General features: G+C 45.3%; 1 long non-coding RNA gene across 1 annotated transcript; it reads right to left on the bottom strand.

The window, feature by feature from the left end:
• Window positions 1-6435: 6435 nt before the first annotated feature.
• Window positions 6436-7797, bottom strand: LOC133962534 (uncharacterized). The gene is made up of 3 exons (XR_009922135.1): window positions 7516-7797; window positions 6631-6754; window positions 6436-6518 (listed from the first exon to the last, which is right to left on the bottom strand). It is a non-coding gene; the product is annotated as an uncharacterized LOC133962534 (long non-coding RNA).
• Between the last annotated feature and the right edge of the window lie 2416 nt (window positions 7798-10213).

Genomic DNA, 10213 nt, shown 5'->3' with positions numbered 1-10213 from the left:
TTTGACTTTTTTCGGGGGGGGGGGGGGGGGGGGCTCCCTTTCCCGTCTCCTTTTTCATAAATACTCAAAATGATTTATTTCCTAGTAACTTTGCTCGTGAAATTGATGTGGACCCGGGGCCTTTGTAGCGTCTGGTTTCCCCGCAGGCTGCAGTAAAACCAGGCTGAGGTCCAGGCGCAGGGCAGCGTTTGCGTGACTACAGAGGGGGGGTGCACCGGCCATAAGTCTCGGCGCAGGGGCACCTGTGAGCAACCCCCCCCCACACACACACACACTCCCCTCTCCACCTCCTTGCATGTCACGATGTGGCCCCCGGACTCAAAGCACTCAGGCTGATAGATTCGGGGGCCCGTGGTTAAGTGTGCAGATTTATGATGGGCGGTTGCAGCGTGTCAGGCAAACTCTGTTACTTTTTTAGGGAGCACGAATGGGAGGCCCCCTTCCTGCAGGGAAACAGGTAGTGAAGAGGGGGGAAACAGAGCCAAGGTGCTTTCAGGTTACCGGCCGTGACTTGGGAAACTCTTCAAACAACTGTAATTGGTGAGGGGTAGCCAGATGGCTGCAGGCGCATGTACGTGGCCCATTGACTGAGATGAACTGTCTTGCCTGGAATTCTGCAATCGCTGCTCGACAACGTCTTTCATCAGGTGGGTAGACGATGCGGTGAGAATTAGAGGTCATGAAAAGTGACCTGTGGAATTTGAGATCCTCCTCCCTGGCAGTTGCTTGTCTCGCCTTCGCACGTCATGTCCAACAGCAGGACGGATCGTTCTCATTCATGTCACGAAACGGGGGTTCTCTCTCCGTCCGTCATGACCTCGGGAGCTCGTCATCACTCAGCGATGTGAGGCTGAAGGCCTGATACAAGCCCTCGCACATCTGTCCGCCGAATATGTCCGAATTTATCACAATCACTCGCAAATTCAATAATAACAGAAAAAAAAGATAGGTATTTATTATGTTTGTTGCTATGCACTGTTGGAATAAAAACACCAGCATAGTAGACTTCAGTGGCAGCAAGAAAAGTGGGATTTAACAGTTCCTAGAAGTTCTCAGCAGTAATTTATGAGTAAGACTGTGGAATGCATGCTCATTACATGGGCCTTCTTCCTTAGATGACACTGCATCTCATGGTGGAGTATTTCCTCATTCAAGCAGCCTTTAAACGAACCTCATAACCACCATCTTGATCCCACACTTTACAGACATGAAAGAGGTTAAAGCCGTCTGGATCCATTCACACTGAGTGTAGGTTGCTACAACTTTCAACTTGGCTGCAACGTGGCCTTTAAAATTCACACTCGATGAAGTTGCGGTATTTGCTTCACACAAATGGTGCTGGCCTGCACCGCAGTGATGTAGAGTTTACTGCAGAGACCGATTCACCCGCTGGTTTAACGCCGCAGAATTACCGACATCGTCACAGGTAATAAATAAAGAACTCAGTTTGTTGAAAAGCATATGCAGTGTAAACCGTCTATAGTGGCAACAGATAGGATCTCCAGTCTGATACCAAAACTTGAGGAATAAACATGAGCCCAGATTTGGGGATTTCTTTCCAATTCATCCAGCTTTTATTTAAAACAATCGACAATTTATGAAAATGTATATACATATATATATATATGTATGTTTTCAACCGCGCTTGTTTGTCCATTTCCAAGTCAGCAGGATTAAGCAAAAAGGATTCAACCAAATTTCAAGAAAATTTGTGGCCTGGAAAAACGGGCAGATCGAGGAATGTTTTGAACATGGTGAGATAGGGCATAATCCCTAATGAAATGATCTGCTTTCCAATTTGCCAATTTATTTAAAAACATAGTTGAACAAAGTGGAAACAAATCCTGTATCCACCAATAAACTTGCATCCACAAGGATAGTATAATAGGTATTTCTCAGGCACCATCCCTCTGCCAAGTTTGGCTTTAATCCTTTTAGTAGTATTTGCGTAATCCTCGTAACAATCCATCAAACGGGTGAAAAAATCTTCACAGAAGTAATGAGCAACAGTAAGTTCAGGATGAAACATCCCATTGTTGTGATTACAGCTTGTTTCTGTTGCCCCATGTGGCCAAGTAAAGTGTTCACCAAGGCCTCAAAGTAGTTTATAATGTTTTAATAGTTAGTTCTGAGTTATTTAACATGAACCATTATGAGACTAATGAGGAGAAAATGAGCCCCTTTTCCCCTCTTGTGCTAAATCCCAAAGGAAGAGTCATCTTGTGTTGTTTAGCCTATGAGTGTATGCCTTTGTGTTTCAGCAGTACATGTGTACATGTGTATTCAGTATGTTTCTGGCATGCATATAGTAGGCTACGCAGCCCACGGGGATCTGATTTCAGTCAGGCTACACTGTTGCCCAAGCTCGATCGTCTCTGTCTGTTTCCTGTGGCACTCCTCAGGGAGCCCTGAATCACCCTGCAGGGCTCTCGTTGACACATTCAAGTGTGAGAATACATTCTGTGTGAGAATACATTCATTTGTCTCCGAATACATTCGGAGACAAATGTGGGAAGAACCAACTCTCGTGCCAGGCCTAATCAAATCTTGTTTGTATCTGTGTTTGCATTTGGGTCAGTGGCACTTTAATGTGAGAGACCACCAGAAAGATTTGTTTCCTGGAACTGCACAGGATGTTTTTTTTTTTTTTTTTTTTTTCATTTCCACCATGGCTCATTTTAATGTCTCCGGCTTGTCATTTGTGAAAGTCCCAGAACATGAGGATGTGGCTCCTCTAAGCGATTCGTGCATTGTCCTGATATGCGGTCCGGCCCCTCATCAAAGCGTAGTGGACAAACCACACGATTCAGGCTTGATGAGTGTTCATTTGAAGCACATAAATCTTCCAAGTATGCTTCTTTGAATGTGCCCATTCGATACATGCCATGAAAGATGGATTTGACTCATGTGCAGGATCCGACAGTCGGTAATAACGTCTCTGAAAAAAATCATTGTGTGAACTTTTCGCAACTCTGTGCGGGGAATTTCAGTCATCCAGAGACCAGTGAGGTGCGGTGAGATCCCTCCTGTTCCTCAGCGGCTCCTGTAACAACCAGTGTCTGTGTTTACAGCCAAAGCGTCACATCCAGTCGCCAGACGGCTCCATGAAGTGCTTCCATCCCAGCAGAGGTATCGACTGAGGCGGTGGCAGAGGTTAATCTGGAACATACTTGCGACTATGTCAGGCTGTGTTCTCCTGCTGTTCCAACATCCTGATTGATTCATGGGCCTCCTCTCGCTGCTGTTCACCAGGTTCTTCTTAGACTTAAAGGATTAGTGGGAAGTGACATCAGCTGAAGCTCCCTGCTTCTCTGTCTACGCTCATGATTTTCATAAGGATCTGTCAGTGTGTGTGTGTGTGTGTGTGTGTGGTGTGTGTAGGGCTTAATGTGTGTGCCCTGTAACCAGCACTATAGGTTGAGTACAATTTAAAAACTCAAATTCTTTCCCACACCTCTGCTTCACTGCTGTGTGTCGTGATGAGCTAGTGATAGTCCACTTAACACAGGAGAGTAAATTAACACAACCACACACTCTGTCTGCATCCACTGAATTGGGACCAGATGTGTTAACATGCTGTTTTCTCCAGCTCTCAATAGCTTAATTCATCTAATTATTGCAAAAAAATGTAATTGCCCAAGTCAGATGCATGTGCACTGGTATTCAGCCTCCTGGTGTATCTCTGAATTACAATCATAAGCTGGTTCCAGGCGTGCACCGGCCTCCACGGTTCCTCCACAATTTCTCTACGGAGGAGGTGCACGTGTGACCTCAAATGTCCGAGTGAGACGCTCTGCAGTTTCTGGAGACTTTATCTGTCGGCCTCCTTGTATAACGTCTGTAAAAATCCAGGAGAAGTCGATTTGTGAACACAGAATAGGATCCCCCGCTGGATTCACTGTGAGCAAGTGATGACGGTTCTAACGCGCGACAGACGTAAAAATGAAAAAAAACATCTGCAGATGAAAAAGTGGTGACACACATGTAGAAGACACTGACGAAGATGTCAACAGAGTTTATGTTGATCAGAGCTGACAGCGGTGATTTCTCCTCAAGTTGAAGTCTGAGTATTTCTAGTTGGCAGAGGCAAACTAGTGCCCAAACTAGAGTAACAGTAGGAAGGCAGAAAGTAAAATGTAGTGGTTTGATTGGTGGGTGGGTGAGTAGAGGAGACTAGAGTTATCGTTTTGTTACAGACCTGCAAATAATCTTTGTTTTATGTTGACTGCACTGTTTTTTCCTTAAATAAAACTCAGATGGAAGTCACTTTCCCTGACCAAAGTGTAGCAGCACAGATGCACACACAGAACGCCAGATGACATTGTACCAAACACAAAACACAGGTTGCCATTGGGTGTATTCTGGGGTTTTGCGGGATCATCCAATAGAGCTGCATGCTCTCGTCTTGTGAAAGGGTTGAATGAGGCACAGGCAGTCTGTCCATTTGGGCCGATCCAAGCTGAGTTAGAGAACTGGACCATGTCCTGGCACTGGAGGATACGTATGTGTCAAGCCCTGCTCTATTTATAGCTGCCAGACTTGGAAGAGTTTTTTAAATGGGCACTTGGAACGATACAGGCTGATTTGGCTCCTTTTAGCAGCTTTGGACCAATATCAGCCCTAATACTGGTGCATTATTAACCACAGGAAAAGGAGCAGCCTGGTCAAGTCCTTTCAGCTACCAGGAAAGCAAAAGCTTAGAGGAAGCTTTACATAAACCTTGGGAGTAGGAAGTAAGTGCCTCCCATAGATTTCTATCAAATCTGGAAGAAAAGGATATGAGAAAGAGTCTAATTACTCTTTTTGAGGTTTTCTGCAATATCTAAATATATTTATGCAAATATATGTAATAACCCTTCAGGCAATTTAATATATCTGAAAAGTTTTGACAGGTGAAAGCTCAGTGCATTGTCCTTTCTCCTTATGTTGAAAGTTAAAGGTCTGTTAAGTGTAACTACAGAGCAAATTTAACTTCAACTCTTTCGCTATTTTATTTTGTAGCCAAAGTCTTAGGAAGGTAGGGGAGAGCGGAGTAATGTGGGACATCGGGTAATGTGCGACACCCCCTGTATCTAGGCAACGGAACACGTTTGTGGTCATGTGACCATTATGTTTTCAAGCCCCTCCCATTCCCCCCTTGCCATGAAGGAGAAGTTGGTGCTGGTGCTGTGGAAAGTATGTTTTTTCACAAAATGTTTTATTTGCATGTAAAAGTAAATTGTCCTGCTTTGAACTTAATCAACTGTTGTGTCAAAACCAATTTAATGAGATAGAAAAACTTATATCATACATGTTGGTGAACTTCCAACATATAAAACCATGTGATCGATGCTAGCTGAAGATTAGCCTGAATTGCTAAGAGATGTTGTTTTTCTAAAACGGTGGCTGTGGGGTAAAGTGGGACAAATGCTGTGGCACAAGTTAAGTTTAGTCTTAAACATATTTTAGTGTAATATTACATTATATATGTTTTATTTTTTATGTCATAACCATTGCAGAAAAGCCATCATGCCAAGGAATTATACACCAGGATGACAACCTGGGGCCAAACACCCCCACAGAGATGGAGAGTGCAGCCGCTGAGGTCATGCAAGGAAAGAAGTCCTTAAGAAAAGCTGGAAGGGGTAGAAATATTGATAAGACAACCCTCAAAAGATTCATAAAGAAAAAAGAGAAAGGGGATGTAAAATCAGTAGCCTGGGGTGCAGTAGCTGAGGCAAAGAGAATATTCAAACTTGAAACAACTAGCTGACCAGTTCCATGGCCTTGCTCCAGGTAAGTGCCCTAAACTGGCATTTGAATCAAGGAGAAAAAAAATATCCGTGTCCCTGCTCATTGGACAATGTGCAGGTAAGCTAGGGTGTGCAAGAGATCACATGAATCATAATAATCACAAATGTGCTTAATTGACCAATCCCCATGATTCTGTTACTAGTCCGATATTAGTTTTGGAATTAGTGGTTGTCAATCTAGGTGTCAGGATTTTGACTATTATAACATGTAGCCGGGGTAAAGTGAGACACAAGACCACTTTTTAAAGGGGACATATTATGCCCATTTCACCACATTTGATATGGTTCCTTGGGGTCTTAATGAAATGTCTGTAACATTTTTTGGTAAAAATACTACAAGGATCATTTAAAACAGCACCTTTTTACTCTGTCTAAAACAGACCTCCTCAGATCGACCTGTTTTGAGGGCCCCGCCCCCCTCTCAGCCCGCCCCCATCTTACCCCACCCCCTTTCACCCCTCTCATCCCTCCCCCTCCTCACCCCTCCCCCCTCTCATGGAGGTGTAGGACATAACGTTTTTACCTCCATTAATTAGCCTGTGTGTTTGAATGTGTTCTCACTACAGAACACATTCAAACACATAGTCATCCTGATATAGGAAGCATCCTGTGGCTCTCCGAAGTCCATACTTGAACCACTTGGGTTGTCCTCTCCCTCCTCCAAGCGAGGTCTCTTACAGCTGAGGTCCCAACACCAACATCAGTGCAGCACAGTTTTCTGTGTGCCTATGATAAAACAGACACAGTATCCATGGAGTTACAACAAATGAGATGCTGTTACAACTTTAACACGGAGACACAATCAATGACATGAAGAAGTAACTGAGGGTAAACCAACCTGTACTTTTGTAGTGAGGTCGCAGTGTTTTCATAGAAAGCTGCGTTCCATGTGTGCGCATCTGTGGTGGGTCCGTCTGGCATGCTACGTGATGTAGCCTAGCACCGTGAACAGATGTGCTTGCCTGAACACCAAAAGCAGCAATGTTATTCATGTTTGTACTACTGTCATGCATACAAGGATACAAGGGCACATTTCCCCAACTAGGGCTTGTAATGAATAATCGTTCTAGTCCCGCACATTATGACAACAAAATACTCCGGTATCTTGAACGAGCGGCCGTAGCAGCAGCTGTAGCTGGAAGTTAGGTTCGTGAGTGTTGTGCTCTCCACGCTCTTTCCCTCCGTCCGCTCGCGTGTCCTTCCTGGTGTACTGTGCCGCCGATTTTTTCCCACGGCAGCACTGGGCTGGAAGTTAGCTACAGCGCCAGTAGCAACCTTAGCGGCCGGCGGCCGTGGCAGCTACGGACGGCCGGCAACCGTAGAAGCTACTGATGGCCGGCGCAGCTGCGGACGGCCGGCGCCCCGTAGCAGCTGCTTACGGCCGGCTGCCATAGCTAACTTCCAGCTACAGCAGCTACTAGGCACACACCAGCGGAGGGGGGGAAAGCGCGTGGAGAGCACAACACTCATGAACCTGCCGTGCGAACACCGTTCACCGTGGACTCCGACGCCGTCTTCTCGCTAAGACTCGCCAGCCGTCCTCGATTAATTGTTCAATAACGTTATTAACAGTCGAACATGAAAACGCCTGTAAAGTCTCTCCCTATCCCCCACCACTACATACTAGCCCCCCACCCCCTCAAACACGGCACAACATGCTAACGGCACTAGCCTCCACACAAAAAAGAAGCAAATACCAGAATTATTTAAAAAAAATACTTACATTTCCCTCGTCTTCAGTATTGCGATGGAAAGATGGCACCGACCCCTCTTTCAATAACAACCTTTTAGAGAATCCAGCGTTATATTGGCCCAGGTTGATAAAACAGTCCGATTCAAAGTGGTGGCAGGAACGTTGCCATCATATATGAACTCAATCCATCTCAATCTTGTGTCTTCTGAAGCTGGAGTCACATGAAGACATTTGTGCTGATTTGTGCAGCCGACCACTGAGCATCTCGGTTGTCGAAATTGATTCATGCTGCTGTTAGCTTATCCAAGTGTTTCCAAGGCCAAGGCTTGCAAGAATGAAATGACGAGCTTCTATAAAGTGGGAGGGTCCATCTAGGGGTGGGTCGAGTGGTAGTGGGGGAGTGCATAGAGCTATGGGGGAATGTACTAAATGGGCATTTTTTGACTATGACGTCTATTTCGGGGGAAATTCCATTGGACGCACTTTAGCACATAGTTTCTGAAATAGAGGAACCACAACAAATCGCGGGAGTGATTTTTTTCCAGAGTTTTTGCGACGTTAGACATGCCAGATACCCAAACTAATGTGTACAAGCACTACAAAAGTGAAATTTTCATAATATGTCCCCTTTAAAAACAATCATATTTTCACTGCCCTTTGTCCTGAAGACATTCTGATCATTTCCATTGCTAGAAAACATCCTGAATTAATGGGGAATGTGTACATTTTACTGATATATCTTTTTAGCTCGCCTAGAGGGGAGCAAAAGTTGCTGTCCCAGTAGCATGACCCACTTTTGTAAAGTGTGTTTGTAGTGTGATTAAGTAACTTCAAAGTTAGTCTAAGACTCCCCCTGTATGAGCTCAGCATGCCGTGGGACTGCACACAATCTGTCCTGGTTCAGCAGCCAGTGCAGAAAAAGTCTTTAAATGCGATTGCCTTGCATGAACTCTCTTTTACAGATTCGTGTTAGCCCGGGTCCCATTGCTCCTATCTATATTCATATATCCATTCAGAATACAATAGGGGAAATTTGGCAGGAGAGGGAATGTGCCGAGACATGAGCGTTAGCGTGAGCATTTGTCGGATTACATCATTGGGGACAAGTTAAATCTCCACACATTGCCATGGTCCACGTGCTCCCTTCTCGCCGGTGCTCTCTGTGGACGGCAAGCGGGATGGTAAACTTTGATTGACCCTTCTGTGCATGTCATTCCTCAAAAGCAGTTACAGTTGGGGAATATTTCCCTCTGACCAAGCAGGCGGGTTACACACTTAAATATTACCAGCCACACATTACCACGCACATGCAAAGCACAGAGCTCTTCAGCTGCTCATCCTATTATCGCCCCCCTTCCACACACATACAAACACACACTCACACACCAACACCTTCACTCAAGAGATGACTCCTCCCTGAGCGTGGTGAGAATGTGCCTTTCACACGGGCGGCCAGCCAAAGCAAATAAACCAGGGACAAACCAGCTAACGAGGGCATGCACGGGGTCACTGGGGGGGCTGGCTGGGAGGTGCCAGGAGTGACAGAGGGAGGGACATGGTCACGCAAAGAAAACAAGCCCAGCAAGAGCGAGCCAGCCTTCTCACGCAGGGGCCCAGACATGTGTCTTGTCATGCAACAGCCACCCCATCAACCCAAATTAGGGCTGACGGAGGTAATAAAGCGAGGGAGCAAAGAAGGAGAAAGAGAGGAGCAAAGGATGCTTCTCCTCGGAGAGTGAAGAAGTGAGAGGAAGAATATATTGTTCACCTTTTAGAAGAGTCTTACAAACAACTCTGGTGACCTGAGTGTACCTCGGAGGCTGCCTGCGTGTTAAAGCCTCGGCAGGCAGATCTGTTTTACTCAAACACGCTATGTCCTCAGTTAACACCAGTTCTTGTGTCAACAGGTTTCCCAAATGCGGATAGGTGTAAGTGCCGTATAACCGCAGCAAGGTCCATTAACTTGACCATACGCCAGTAGCGCTGACTTCATATCCAATGACTTTACATCTTTGATTTCTAAAGGAAACCAGCTCAGACTCTCTGGAGTCTTTTACCAGTCTATAGGGACTTTTAAGAAATTCAAATCTACCCATGTTTTTTCTATACCCACGGGTGAGTGGGGCAATGAAACAAGGAATAACATTGTGGACAGGATGCGAGTACACAGCCCAGAGTCCCTGGGAATTGTGGACGAGTCGGCAAATTTACGTCCAATGCCAACATTAGGCGCCAGCGCAGGAAGTGCTGTGCCCTTTATGTAGAGAGGCGGAAAGTAAAGGGTGTGGAGGTCGGTAATGGATGTGCAGCACATTTGACTTTAATGCAGGAGATCAGTTTGCATCCTGTCACAGAGCTCCGGTTCCCTTTCACCCTTATATTACTGGATCCAAAACGGTTCTCTAATACTTGTCAAGAGTTTGAGTTGCCTATCCTTAACTATACATTAACTACGTTAATCATTCAGTAGTTAAAATGCCCAGACGTTATGGAAAGAAACAGAAACACACAATCAAAGTCCTTGTTCTGCAATTAAGTTGCAATGCAAAATTATCATTATATATATATAACAATGTGGTTTGTAAGACAATGTATAACATTGAAGAAGGATCAAGGAATTTGTTCCCATGTAGCCACATCAGATGGATGAGGATGAAATGTGAAGGGCACACAAAAGGAGAGTTTGAGAGAGGAGTTCATCCCTGCTCAGGTCTCACCTTTGGTATCG

The sequence above is a fragment of the Platichthys flesus genome, chromosome 10 (assembly GCF_949316205.1).
Source record: "Platichthys flesus chromosome 10, fPlaFle2.1, whole genome shotgun sequence".
Taxonomy (NCBI): domain Eukaryota; kingdom Metazoa; phylum Chordata; class Actinopteri; order Pleuronectiformes; family Pleuronectidae; genus Platichthys; species Platichthys flesus.
The sequence above is the reverse complement of the archived record's forward strand: the minus strand, read 5'-3'. Positions and strand labels throughout refer to the sequence as shown.